Here is a 13,973-nt window from a genome sequence, read left to right as displayed (position 1 = left end):
ATACTTGTTTTATATTCAAGACTTTGTCGTGCGTTTGGGTTCGTCGGTTTGTGTCGAGGTCCTGACATCATGCAAAGTCCTTTTTTATTTCTGACCGACATTTGAACTGAACTGACATTTTGGATGTGGACCAATGAGGACACCACAAAAGGGACACGGATGTTTATGGAAGTTGGTTTACCTAAAGCAGGGGTGGGGAACCTTTTTCCTCTCAAGGGCCATTTACATTTTTTCAACATCCTCCGAGGGCCGTACAAATTATTGACCTCTGCTTAAAAAAACTAAAATCACAGCCCATTCATTTGGCCTTTCTTTCATGCTGTGCAAAGAAAAAGCAACCTCTTAATCCAGATATCTCACCATGACTCGTGCATGCACGTGCACGGTTGTGTCATGACCACCAAAACAGAAAGATATGGACACAAGATGTGTGCAAATGTATTGCACACATTGTAGGTGGACAGGCTACAAATGATCAGTCCCTTCAGATCCGCACACATGAAGCTTCATGAGCATGAACTGAACAGACCTGCTGCTGTGTTAATTCTTTAGCTGCCACTTTAAGCTTTATGATGTGTACAACATGGATGTAATTTGATTTAATCTTGCCATTTTAAATGATGTATTCAATAAATAAGGTTAAACCAAATCATTACATTACAACAGATTTTATTTTAATGATTTGGTTTAACTTAAAGAGAAACTTTATTGTTATTGCACATATTACAGGTACTGAGACAACGAAATGCAGTTTAGCTTCTAACCAGGTGCAACAAGCAGCGAAGTGGAAAGTAATGCACACAATCTACAGAATAACATATAGAATGAATTGAATGATGAATAAACAGTGGGTATGAATACACTAGATATCAGCCTGAGAGCAGTATGAACAATGTGTATTAATACACTAGATATCAGCCTGAGAGCAGTATGAACAGTGTGTATTAATATGCTAAGATATCAGCCTGAGAGCAGTATGAACAGTGTGTATTAATACACTAGATATCAGCCTGAGAGCAGTATGAACAGTGTGTATGAATATGCTAAGATATATAAAGTATGAAAACGGTAAGCAGTATAGTATAAAATATATAGATATTAATTTCATGATGATAAACATTGTGGAACAATGATGAAAAATGGGAATGGATGTGGCGACGTAAAACTGACACAAAACAACAACAAACTTTTGCCAGCCAATTGGAGAGCTTCATCAGCAGCACGTGGTAAAAACCACCAATGAGCGCTCAGCTCGAGATACCAGCGAGCCGTTTCCCATCGAGCATTTCGCTTCCGCAGCTCGTGGAGAGCAACTGTGCCAACTCGCCTCGCCTCGCTCTCAAGGCTGCGGGCGTCTTTGTCCCGCGAGATTTCAAAGTGATAACAAATCATAATATAAATGTATATATTTTATTTTTTGAATCGTCATATCTTTTTCTAACAGACCGGCAGTGGTGTAACACCGACTGTTGACGGTGTAACACCACACTGGAGAAGACGCTTGCATCCCTTCATTGTAAATAGTTTTTTAGCTCCATTTATTCTCCTTTAAATATCTTTAATTCATCGTAAATGAGTTGCAGCGGAGACAGCGATGATGACAGCAGTTGTAAGCGGAAGGTGGCTTATATGTTTACAGCCCGGAATACAGTGTTGGGAAAGTTCACTTTCTACATGAACTAGTTCAGTTCACAGTTCACACATTTTAAAATGAACTAGTTCAGTTCATAGTTCATAATTCAAAATGTTGAACTAAAGTTCATGGTTTCAAAAATGAACTAATTTATAGTTCATAGTTCTTTTTTCAATAAGTTGCTGCGAGCTATTATTTGTCTCCTGTACGATGTTAATGGGCCATTTCAATGTTTACAATATCCTCATAGGGCCGTACAAGTTATTGACCTCTGCTTAAAAAAACTAAAATCACAACTCATTCATTTCATTCTGTGCAAAGAAAAAGCAACCTCTTAATCCAGATATCTCACCATGACTCGCGTATGCATGCACGTGCAGGGTGTGGCGTGACCACCAAAACAGAAATATATGGACACAAGATGTGTGCAAATGTATTTAGTTTCCTATCCATGTGAACATGATTTAAGTGGGGGGGACCCAGACCCGGCGGCAGACATACATCTCTGGGCGGGCATTTGATTTACCAGGGCGGGCCCACCACGACACTTACATTTCCCGGGAAATCTGAATTGTCAACGGGGGGGCTGTTAGATGCTCGCGATTTGTCAACGGGGGGTGGGGGGGGAGGAGGGAGGCGCTCGTGAATTATTGAAAGAGAGGGGTTTTTTGGTTAAGGCTGTTGACGGTCTTATGTATGCATTTGTAACGCTGTGCCAACTTGGGCAAGCACGCAGGCAAACTTGAGCGCACACAGGGTGGAGAGGTGGAGTGAGGTTGAGCGATGGAGAGAAAGGGAGAGAGATAGAGATTGAGCGAGGCAGAGAGCCTGTGCAGCGGTCTGCTTGCGCACAGAGCAGGAGTTTGTGAGAGAGCCGGCTTGAGAGTAAATGTCTCTTCAAAATATAATTGATTGCCAGCTGACTTGCTTGCTCGTTGGTAACGTAGGCCTAACTGATTTCTTCTAATGTGCCTGCATCTGGCGCTGAGTTGCCATATTCCTTTCGTGAACCACTAGCAAGAGTAAACTAACTGACAGGCTGCTGTGCCGCATCTCACTCAAAAACCCACACGACTCAACCCAGCGAAAAAACAGTCTTGCGCGCAGCCTTTCATTCAGAATTTCCTAGCAAAATTAAAAAATGATATTAAACTAGTACACAAATAAATATTAGGACAAAGCCCTACAAATAACAACAATAAACATAATAATAAAACAATACAAATGTGGTATTCAGCCCTGATTAAAACAGCGGGCCCAAACCCTGGATGGGCGGGCCCGAATCCTGGATGGGCGGGCCCGGCCCCATGGGGCCCGCCCATGACGCCGGGTCTGGGGGGACCTAACCTCCTCTAGAGGGGTCCGGGGGGCATGCTCCCCTGGGAAGATTTTTTTTTAAATGTTGAAGTTAAAAGCATCAATCTGGTGCACTTTGAGAGCAACATTAGGAGATCTATGGACACATCTCTCAACACCCAAACACAACTGTAAACAGATTTTCTTTTAATTTATGGATATTTGACAAATCACTCCCCTTTCAAACTGTATTCTTCTTTATTAATAACTGTCATACCTGTTTACTTTATTCTCTTATTTTTTTGATAACTATAATGATCATATAAAGATGTGCCTTTACCTCACTGGTTGTAGACAAAGCTTCTTATATTCGTTAGCATAGCTAGCTAACCAGATGCTAATGATAACAACACAGTTATTGACTGTCTGATCAGTGTGACAGATGAGCAGATCGCAACTGGGCTTTCAACTAAAGACACAGACACGCAGAAACTGCGGCATGTGTATGGACTTATCGGTACTGCAATTTCTGAAGTGCTGGAGTGGCGTTCTGGTGCTCTCCGTCAGAACTGCACCCCTGTCAGTCGAGACATATACCACGTGATGACACGTTAGGCTCGTGTTGTGTTCAAGGACCCTAACCTTGGCCAGGAAAAACAGGCACTCGCTTGTTTAATTTTTTTGCGGTCTAGATTTCTTTCATTTTTTTTTTTTTGCGTGTGTTTATAAATTACCTCGAGAGCCGTACCAAATTGTCTCGCGGGCCGTATACGGCCCGGAGGCCGGAGGTTCCCCACCCCTGCCGTAGAGTCTCACTCTGAGCGAGTGCTGCTGCAGCTGCTCTCGGCTTCGTCCATACTTCATTCAATGCTCGCCGGTTCCGCGGTTCCACATTGTTTCTTGTGAGGAGTCTGATATATTTAGTATATTTATATTTTAGTGCGACAGCCAGGGGTGACAGGCGCGTACGCGTCACAGGCAGCTTGCTGTTGCCAGATTGGGTGGTTTTCCGCATTATTTTGAAGCCTGTTTACGGTGTGTTTTAACTGGGTTTTCGGCTGAAAGGCATATGAAATCTGGCACACTTTTGAACGCCGTTATAATACAGTGCTGAGAATGAACGCACTTTTGAACGCCGTTATACAGTGCTGATAATGAACGCGTTCTCAATTATGTTCATCTAGCGGAAATACAGTACGTTCAGTTCACGTTCGCCCAAAATATGAACGCGTTCATGAACGATCGTTCATTGAACGCGTTCAGGTACATCACTGCCGGAATACATCCAGACTTGCGATAGTTTATCCAAAGTACCAAACAGGGTGAGTTACCTTGAAACGTTAGTTCACTGTGAGGCGTTTTACTCACTGGTTCTTTTCAATATTTAAATGTAATTCTCTGCTCATTTCCAGGCAAGTATGGTCCACTCACTGATAGAAGCCTACGGACTCCTTAAACACATGACGTAAGTGAAGCTAATGTTGGTTTCTTAGTTTAACAGAGCTATTAAAACACATTTTAATAACAGAGAAATAGCATCGCATAAGGTTGCTTTACAGACGAACAAGTATGTTTACCTAGGTGCTTCCTGTAGTGCTAACCTTTTAAAAGTACTCCTTAAATTGTTTTGACTTTTTGAGAAGCGCTATGCAGTTCTGCTTTGTCGGCAACAGGGGGCACTATAACACAAGCTTCAAAAACAATAATAACAGCTTTATTAAAGGCCAAGATATCCATATATTGAATAGAAAAAGATGTCTCGTTTCCCCACAATGTATTCCTGTGAGTAAGATAAGATAAAATGGACCTTTATTAATCCCTGTGGGGAAATTCAGGAGTTTAAACAGCAGCAACACTGGAGATTGAAAAACAGGGCAGATTCACACAAGATATATCAGACAAATTATTACAATTAAAGATACAATTATATTCAGGTAAGTAACTGTTAAAATAAGAAATGAATGAAATGAACATATAAGACGTCTTGGACTGTCACAGTATAAAATGCACTGTCACCATGTGTCACTGATTTCTGGGAGACTTGATTTAAATGAAGCTCAGCGCAAGTTCTTTCAGGAAGACTGGGTATGTATACGTTCACTCCTTAGCTGCATATTATCAGCTCATCACGGGCGTTGCCTATAACCCATTACATTCACCTCGTTCTCCAGCAGCCAATCACCGAGCTGCAGCCAAACTTTAAAATGGTTCTCCTCTCTCCTGCAGTCAGCTGTGACTTCAGGTTTTCATGCTGCGGCCCGCCTCCTCCTCATCACACCTCCTCTTCATCACATCTCCTCATCACATCCAGGTCTTCAGCATCACCACCAGTGTCTAGACCCCGGGGGTTCCCTATATGCTCACGGCTGCATTTCCCCCTTTAAGGTAGGGACACGCCAAGCTGACGCCAAAGAACTCACACAGACTGTTGTGTCGCCTCAGATATACCATTTCAGGATCGGGGTCTAATCGCCAAAGACTTAACATTTATCATATGACATGTGTCGAGAAATGTTCTTCAAACAAAATGAAGTCTCTCCTGATTGAACTGTAAATGAGCAACACGTCATTATGTGTTTCTTTACCAGGTCAAATGTCTGCTTTGAAAAAGGACTTTATCTCTCCTGCTCCATGTTTAAGGGGGCCTCTGTTCCTCAAGCTTCCGCACTTTAACGTTGCTTTTTAAAAACTCGCACGTGATTGACATGTATATTCACATCAAGTGTCTAACTTGGGTATTTCCTTTTGCACTTAAAAGCACCAAGTCTTTAAATCAACTTACAGAAAGTGTATTTAGTCAACATTCAGCAGCGTTAGCCCCCAGGAGGGGTTGCAGGCGGAGCAGGGGCTAGTTCCACTCATTCCTGTGAAGCCATACAACCTTTGATCTGGGTACTTATTTTAATGCTAATTCATATTCCCAGAAATGTCTTTGGCTTTTGGGAAAGACCGTTCAAAAGATAACTGATAAGCAACAACCTAAAGTAAAATAATCATTGGTAGCTGGATAACCAAATCCTGCTGATCAACTCGTTGTTGGGTTTTTCATATTTTGTGTCAATGTGGTTTTAATGAAGATGTCCTTACCTGTACCACTAATTATTTATTCAACTTAGAACATGGAAAGAATCCCCAGGACCATTTGTAATCTTATTAGGAGGACTGCTGAAAGAGAATGTGCTGAGATACAAATGTTAGAGACATTGTTTGACTTGGTTAAGATGTGGGTAACAGTTAAAGCAGGACTTTAACATCTGAACTCTTTTGTCCTCTTATCGCAGATACTCGTTTGTCAGACTTGTTTTAAAGAGCGAGTTATCAGTGCGGCTGATTCAGTCAGCATGTCGAGTCGCCTCAGAGTGTACGTCTGTTTCTCTGAGTAGCTCTGAGCTCTTATTGAAATGATTTGGGATAAGGTGTAGGAACGTATGTCATGTGTTGTGTCTCGTCAAATGTGTTGGTTGTGTTTTTGTATTTTGTCTGTCACTAGTGATGCTACGTATTGCGCCGAGGCTTCGGAGCGTGTGTCGAGTAATCCCCGAAGCTTTTTGTGAAGCCTGCATCGAGGCTTGTATCGTTTTGGGCCAGTGACGTCACCGATGACAAAGGAAGCCTCGCTGCCTGTCGACACCACGTGACTGCTTCACGAAGCGCTTCAGATCTTGGCGCGTGCTCCTGACAGATACAAACCCATGGGATTCGAATCAAGATGTGTGAACCTCGTGAGAGGACAACACTGGCGTTTGCCAGTTTTGGTTGCACGATATTTTTGCAACTCGTTAGAATGGAGCCAGCAAAGAAGAGAAGGACTTCCCCTGTGTGGAACACTTTGATGTGATTTCACCAATAAGGTAGGTTGCATACTTAGTATATTACAACAGATGTATTATGTTAGATTTTGTACGGTTCATTTTTTTACTTTATCTATTTCATTCAAAGGTGAAGTGTTTATTGTGCTCCAGGGAACTGGGATACAATAACAATACTTCTTCCGCATTATCGTGCCATACATGAGAACAAGGAGGGACATGGAGGTGGACCTGCGAAAGGTTTGTCATTTAATATTTTGGAATAATATATTTTATAATTGAACCATGTTAACTTCACTTTATCATGCAAATAAAAGAAAGTTACAAGATACAGGGTTCGTACGGGTGCTTGAAATCCTTGAAAATGCTTGAAATTTGACGTGGTGTTTTCAAGGTTGGGAAAGTGCTTGGATTTTGGGAATGGTGCTTGAAATTGAGATAAAGTGCTTGAAAATGTAAATGCTTTACTTTTACAAAAAATGTCTGTCTGACTGAATAGTTCGCTTTTTAGATTAAAAGAAAAGCATTGCTTCGCTTCTACATAAAACAGCTCCGCCGCACCTTCCCGCGCTATGCGCGCGACCTGCAAGTGTTTGTGTTACGTGTGACCTGGGCATTCTGATGAGAGATAGATGACAGTGGGACAGGAGGCTGCCGTTTCAACGAGCGTTGGCTAGCAGAAGACAAATACAAGCCATGGCTAAGACGAGGGTCAAGCCCACGAGTAGCCTCCTGCAAAGTTTGCAACATAACGATGCGAGAGTCTGCGCTGAGGAGCCACATGAAAGGTACGCCGTAGTAGAGCATTTTAGATCAGGCTAACGTTGCATGTTACGTGTGTTTAAGCTAACGTTAGCGAGCTGAATAGCGAACTCCATGAGGGATAATAATAATTGCAGGGGACAATCATTTCAGAGGAGCGTACCTATGGTATGTGCGTTACAGTCGCCATCGTGTGGTGTTCAGAGGATGAAGCTCTCACGGCATGTCGTGTTATAGTTATAATATAATCTATTGATTCGACTCAGAGCGATTTTGAAAGCGATGTATTTCTACTGGTAGTATGTTTCGTGCCTAAACCAAATGTGACTTGCTCTATCGAAATCAGTCGCATTGACCGAAGACACATTTTCGTTTGTATTACTGGTCTGGGGGAAGCTCGCGAGTGTGTGTGTGTTTATTGCGTTTGTGTCCCGGGGAAACACTCACGAGAAACACCGGCTGTTGTTATGCTTGCTGTGACGTTACATTAGTCCGTTCTCCGCTTGTAATTATGCCGAAGCTTCAAAGTTGTATTTATCATCTGAATTTGCCGAAACAAGTTTAATATTCTGAAAGCCAATACTTTGTTTATTTGAAAACAGATGAAAACAAACTGTCTTTTATTTAAAATTGAAGTATTATACAAGTAAAACTACATGAACAGAATGAACAGTCTTCCTTTGGAGATGTATAAGTCAGGAGTCTTGAGTAGCATTACCTAAAATCATTTACACATGTGTAAATATTATTTTCCACTTGTTACCCATTGTGAGTCTATTTTTATGCAGCTCTGCGTGATCTTTGTGGCTACAATTCAGGCTAATACGCTACCAGAGGTGGAGAAGTACTCAGATCTTGTACTTAGTAAAAGTAGAAGTACTCAGATCTTGTACTTAGTAAAAGTAGAAGTACTCAGATCTTGTACTTGAGTAAAAGTAGAAGTACTCAGATCGTGTACTTAGTAAAAGTAGAAGTACTCAGATCTTGTACTTGAGTAAAAGTAGAAGTACTCAGATCTTGTACTTGAGTAAAAGTAGAAGTACTCAGATCGTGTACTTAGTAAAAGTAGAAGTACTCAGATCTTGTACTTGAGTAAAAGTAGAAGTACTCAGATCTTGTACTTAGTAAAAGTAGAAGTACCAGAGTGTAGGAATACTCTGTCACAGTAAAAGTCCTGCATTCAAAATGTTCCTCAAGTGAAAGTAGAAAAGTATTCTCATCAGAATATAGTGAAAGACAGTGAAAGTAGTCGTTGTGCAGATTGGTCCATTTCAGAATAATATATATGATATGTTTTATAATGATTGATCATGAAAGTGTTCTCAAAGCTGGTGAAGGTGCAGCTAGTCTGAAGTACTTTGTAGACTTCAGGGTAGCTGGTGAAGGTGCAGCTAGTCTGAAGTACTTTGTAGACTGCAGGGTAGCTGGTGAAGGTGCAGCTAGTCTGAAGTACTTTGTAGACTGCAGGGTAGCTGGTGAAGGTGCAGGTAGTCTGAAGTACTTTGTAGACTGCAGGGTAGCTGGTGAAGGTGCAGCTAGTCTGAAGTACTTTGTAGACTTCAGGGTAGCTGGTGAAGGTGCAGCTAGTCTGAAGTACTTTGTAGACTGCAGGGTAGCTGGTGGAGGTGCAGCTAGTCTGAAGTACTTTGTAGACTGCAGGGTAGCTGGTGAAGGTGCAGCTAGTCTGAAGTACTTTGTAGACTGCAGGGTAGCTGGTGAAGGTGCAGCTAGTCTGAAGTACTTTGTAGACTGCAGGGTAGCTGGTGAAGGTGCAGCTAGTCTGAAGTACTTTGTAGACTGCAGGGTAGCTGGTGAAGGTGCAGCTAGTCTGAAGTACTTTGTAGACTGCAGGGTAGCTGGTGGAGGTGCAGCTAGTCTGAAGTACTTTGTAGACTGCAGGGTAGCTGGTGAAGGTGCAGCTAGTCTGAAGTACTTTGTAGACTGCAGGGTAGCTGGTGAAGGTGCAGCTAGTCTGAAGTACTTTGTAGACTGCAGGGTAGCTGGTGAAGGTGCAGCTAGTCTGAAGTACTTTGTAGACTGCAGGGTAGCTGGTGGATTTACTCCAGGTGGAACTAAAGTCTGATTCAACACTTGGTTATATTTCACATCATTCATCCACATCTGTGAAGTAACTAAAGGTGTTAAACACATGTAGTGGAGTCAAAGTACACCATGTACCTCTGACTTATGTTCACTGCCACCTAAAAGTACCTCAAAAATAGTAATCAATAATGTATTGAAAAGGCTGATTGTTGTATATCGGCTCAGCCAGGTTATATGGGAGGCCTAGTCTACGTACAGATCACTAATTTTGAAATATTAAACTTAGTTTTCTTTTCTTTAATTTGTCATCCTCGTGTAGAATGCTATCACGAAACACACATGTGGTTGTTTATAGCATAAAGAACATCTGATTTAATGTGAGGTAGGGAAATAATCATTTGAGTATGTGTATATAAATATGTAATTTACAACAGCTGGAAGATCCTTGAAAAGTGCTTGAATTTGACTCTGGAAAAGGTGTAAGAACCCTGAAGATACTCATTCTTAACACAGCTTGATTTTATTAATTTCAAAGCAATTTGAAGTAATTACTACATCCACTGACACTCTCTGTGTATACTTTTCAGGAAACAAACTCTGGCATAAAGTGGATCAGACTGTGAAGATGTCCAGGAAGACCAAGAATGCACAGCTGACGCAACTGTTGAAACCAAATATCGGACGCTTGGAGGACCCTCTGGACTACAGGCAGACACAAAAACATGTGTATCCAAACTTGCGGTCACTTTTGTGTGCACACCTGCTTCCTCAGTCCCGTGTGAAAGGGTCTTTTCAAAGGCAGGAGAAGTTGTGTCAAAGAAAATAAATCGTCTAAGCCCGAAAACTGTGGAAAAAACATTGTTTTTAAACAAAAACCAATAAAATTGTTCCATGAATCACAAGCACATTCACTGCCCTCTGCGAAGTTAAACCCTTCTCTTTTCCAGTTTCGAACACATATTGCTTCTTTTGTCTTTCTAGAAGGCAGCAGACATTTACATTTATTTATGTATAGATATAACAACAAGATACTGTGTTGATACATTGCTTTTATTATTATTATATACAGTCATTTTAAAACACTCACTGGTGCAACATTCTGTTAATACAGGATTACAAACACATTTTACATCTTTTACACTTTTGTATAATTATTTCCAGTATTTTTAGTATGTCAAAGATTACAAATAATATGTGGCTGTTTTCCACCTGCTCACCAACAGGGGGTCTCGCGTGCACATGAAGCCCATGATGAAGCCTCAGATGAACCTTTCAGTGAACCGATTGGCTGGAAGCAGAAAGTGCTTTAGATCGGTTGAACCACAACGCTCATATTACCCATGGATGTATACTAAGAACCATATCACCCCTCCTGTACCCGGGCCCGGTGACACGATGCAATCAAGAGAGCTCAGACCCTCACTCATATAGAGGTCGGAACATGTTTTAAGTATAAATAAATAAAAGCATAAATAAAAGTAGCAATAAAAACATCACTGAACAAATAAATGAATAAATACAGGAATAAATAGCGTGCAGTGTTTTCAGGTGAATTCAGTGTGTGTGCTGTGGCTCAGCTGGAAAGCAGTTGACTCACGACCGCAGGGTCCCTGGTTCAATACGTCTTTTTTATATTTATAAAAGCTACAGCTAAATGAGATAATGTAGTTAATAAATGTATTCTTTGATATGGTTTAGCATTTCTCAGGCTACAACATGGTTAAGTCTACGAATATTATTAAGGAATACAAATCCCTCTTTGCAATGTTTACCAGCTTTTCAATCACAATCATTAAACTGGAATAAATACAATATTGTTAACATGAAAATATGATTTAATGTTCGTTGTTTAGAGTTATTCTAAGGCTGTACTCATTGGGGACTCGGTATGAGATAGAGCACACTGTTGAGATGTCCAATCTGCCTGTTGTACACACTTTGACCAGCAGGGGGGTTTGTGTTCAGATGAAGCCCATGGTGAAGCCTCGTGAGATGAACCCTTTTGCGAACCAATTGGCTGGAAAGCTTCAAAGCTTCATCTCGTCATCACTATCTGTCATGTCCCGTTTTATTTTGTACTGACCTCTTGTCTTTCATTTCAGGCCCTGTTTCTTCCTCCCCCTTTGTGTGTTTTCCCGCCTTCATCAGCGTCTGCCCCGCCCCTGATTGCTTCCACCTGTTCCCACTCACCTCATGTTTAAATAGTCCTGCCTCTCCCCTGTCCCGTGTCAGTTCGTCTGGTTTGTTTCCCCGAATGGTCGTGCCAAGCCTCGGCTCTGAAAGGATCGCTTTCTCTCAGGTTTATTTTTGTTGGCTTAAGTTTCATTAAGTCCTCTTTTTGTTAAGCTAGTTTTTCCTCCTTGTGAGCGCCTTTTGTTATTTCCACCACCTACTCTGTTCAGAGGGATTACCTTTACTGTGGAAATAAATATACTTGTTTTATATTCAAGACTTTGTCGTGCGTTTGGGTTCGTCGGTTTGTGTCGAGGTCCTGAACATCATGCAAAGTCCTTTTTTATTTCTGACCGACATTTGAACTGAACTGACATTTTGGATGTGGACCAATGAGGACACCACAAAAGGGACACGGATGTTTATGGAAGTTGGTTTACCTAAAGCAGAGGTGGGGAACCTTTTTCCTCTCAAGGGCCATTTACATTTTTTCAACATCCTCCGAGGGCCGTACAAATTATTGACCTCTGCTTAAAAAACTAAAATCCACAGCCCATTCATTTGGCCTTTCTTTCATGCTGTGCAAAGAAAAAGCAACCTCTTAATCCAGATATCTCACCATGACTCGTGCATGCACGTGCACGGTTGTGTCATGACCACCAAAACAGAAAGATATGGACACAAGATGTGTGCAAATGTATTGCACACATTGTAGGTGGACAGGCTACAAATGATCAGTCCCTTCAGATCCGCACACATGAAGCTTCATGAGCATGAACTGAACAGACCTGCTGCTGTGTTAATTCTTTAGCTGCCACTTTAAGCTTTATGATGTGTACAACATGGATGTAATTTGATTTAATCTTGCCATTTTAACTGAGGTATTCAATAAATAAGGTTAAACCAAATCATTACATTACAACAGATTTTATTTTAATGATTTGGTTAACTTAAAGAGAAACTTATGTTATTGCCATATTACAGGTACTGAGACAACGAAATGCAGTTTAGCTCTAACCAGGTGCAACAAGCAGCGAAGTGGAAAGTAATGCACACATCTACAGAATAACATATAGAATGAATTGAATGATGAATAAACAGTGGGTATGAATACACTAGATATCAGCCTGAGAGCAGTATGAACAATGTGTATTAATACACTAGATATCAGCCTGAGAGCAGTATGAACAGTGTGTATTAATATGCTAAGATATCAGCCTGAGAGCAGTATGAACAGTGTGTATTAATACACTAGATATCAGCCTGAGAGCAGTATGAACAGTGTGTATGAATATGCTAAGATATATAAAGTATGAAAACGGTAAGCAGTATAGTATAAAATATAGATATTAATTTCATGATGATAAACATTGTGGAACAATGATGAAAAATGGGAATGGATGTGGCGACGTAAAACTGACACAAAACAACAACAAACTTTTGCCAGCCAATTGGAGAGCTTCATCAGCAGCACGTGGTAAAAACCACCAATGAGCGCTCAGCTCGAGATACCAGCGAGCCGTTTCCCATCGAGCATTTCGCTTCCGCAGCTCGTGGAGAGCAACTGTGCCAACTCGCCTCGCTCTCAAGGCTGCGGGCGTCTTTGTCCCGCGAGATTTCAAAGTGATAACAAATCATAATATAAATGTATATATTTTATTTTTTGAATCGTCATATCTTTTTCTAACAGACCGGCAGTGGTGTAACACCGACTGTTGACGGTGTAACACCACACTGGAGAAGACGCTTGCATCCCTTCATTGTAAATAGTTTTTTAGCTCCATTTATTCTCCTTTAAATATCTTTAATTCATCGTAAATGAGTTGCAGCGGAGACAGCGATGATGACAGCAGTTGTAAGCGGAAGGTGGCTTATATGTTTACAGCCCATACTACAGTGTGTTGGGAAAGTTCACTTTCTACATGAACTAGTTCAGTTCACAGTTCACACATTTTAAAATGAACTAGTTCAGTTCATAGTTCATAATTCAAAATGTTGAACTAAAGTTCATGGTTTCAAAATGAACTAATTTATAGTTCATAGTTCTTTTTTCAATAAGTTGCTGCGAGCTATATTTGTCTCCTGTACGATGTTAATGGGCCATTTCAATGTTTACAATATCCTCATAGGCCGTACAAGTTATTGACCTCTGCTTAAAAAAACTAAATCACAACTCATTCATTTCATTCTGTGCAAAGAAAAAGCAACCTCTTAATCCAGATATCTCACCATGACTCGCGTATGCATGCACGTGCAGG

At 41.0% G+C, this 13,973-nt stretch overlaps 1 long non-coding RNA gene across 2 annotated transcripts; it reads left to right on the top strand.

The window, feature by feature from the left end:
* The first annotated feature begins 4,181 nt into the window (after window positions 1-4,181).
* LOC117442958 (uncharacterized) lies at window positions 4,182-11,372 on the top strand. 2 transcript variants are annotated; one of them, XR_011642935.1, is made up of 6 exons: window positions 4,182-4,251; window positions 4,342-4,394; window positions 5,156-5,314; window positions 6,420-6,780; window positions 6,869-6,978; window positions 10,131-11,372. It is a non-coding gene; the product is annotated as an uncharacterized lncRNA (long non-coding RNA). The 2 variants fall into 2 exon arrangements; XR_004551586.2 differs by having other exon boundaries at window positions 4,183-4,251; window positions 6,612-6,780.
* The last annotated feature ends 2,601 nt before the right edge of the window (window positions 11,373-13,973 follow it).

The sequence above is a fragment of the Pseudochaenichthys georgianus genome, unplaced genomic scaffold, assembly GCF_902827115.2.
Source record: "Pseudochaenichthys georgianus unplaced genomic scaffold, fPseGeo1.2 scaffold_510_arrow_ctg1, whole genome shotgun sequence".
NCBI lineage: Eukaryota > Metazoa > Chordata > Actinopteri > Perciformes > Channichthyidae > Pseudochaenichthys > Pseudochaenichthys georgianus.
Note: the sequence above shows the minus strand (reverse complement) of the source record. Positions and strands in the feature narration are given on the sequence as shown.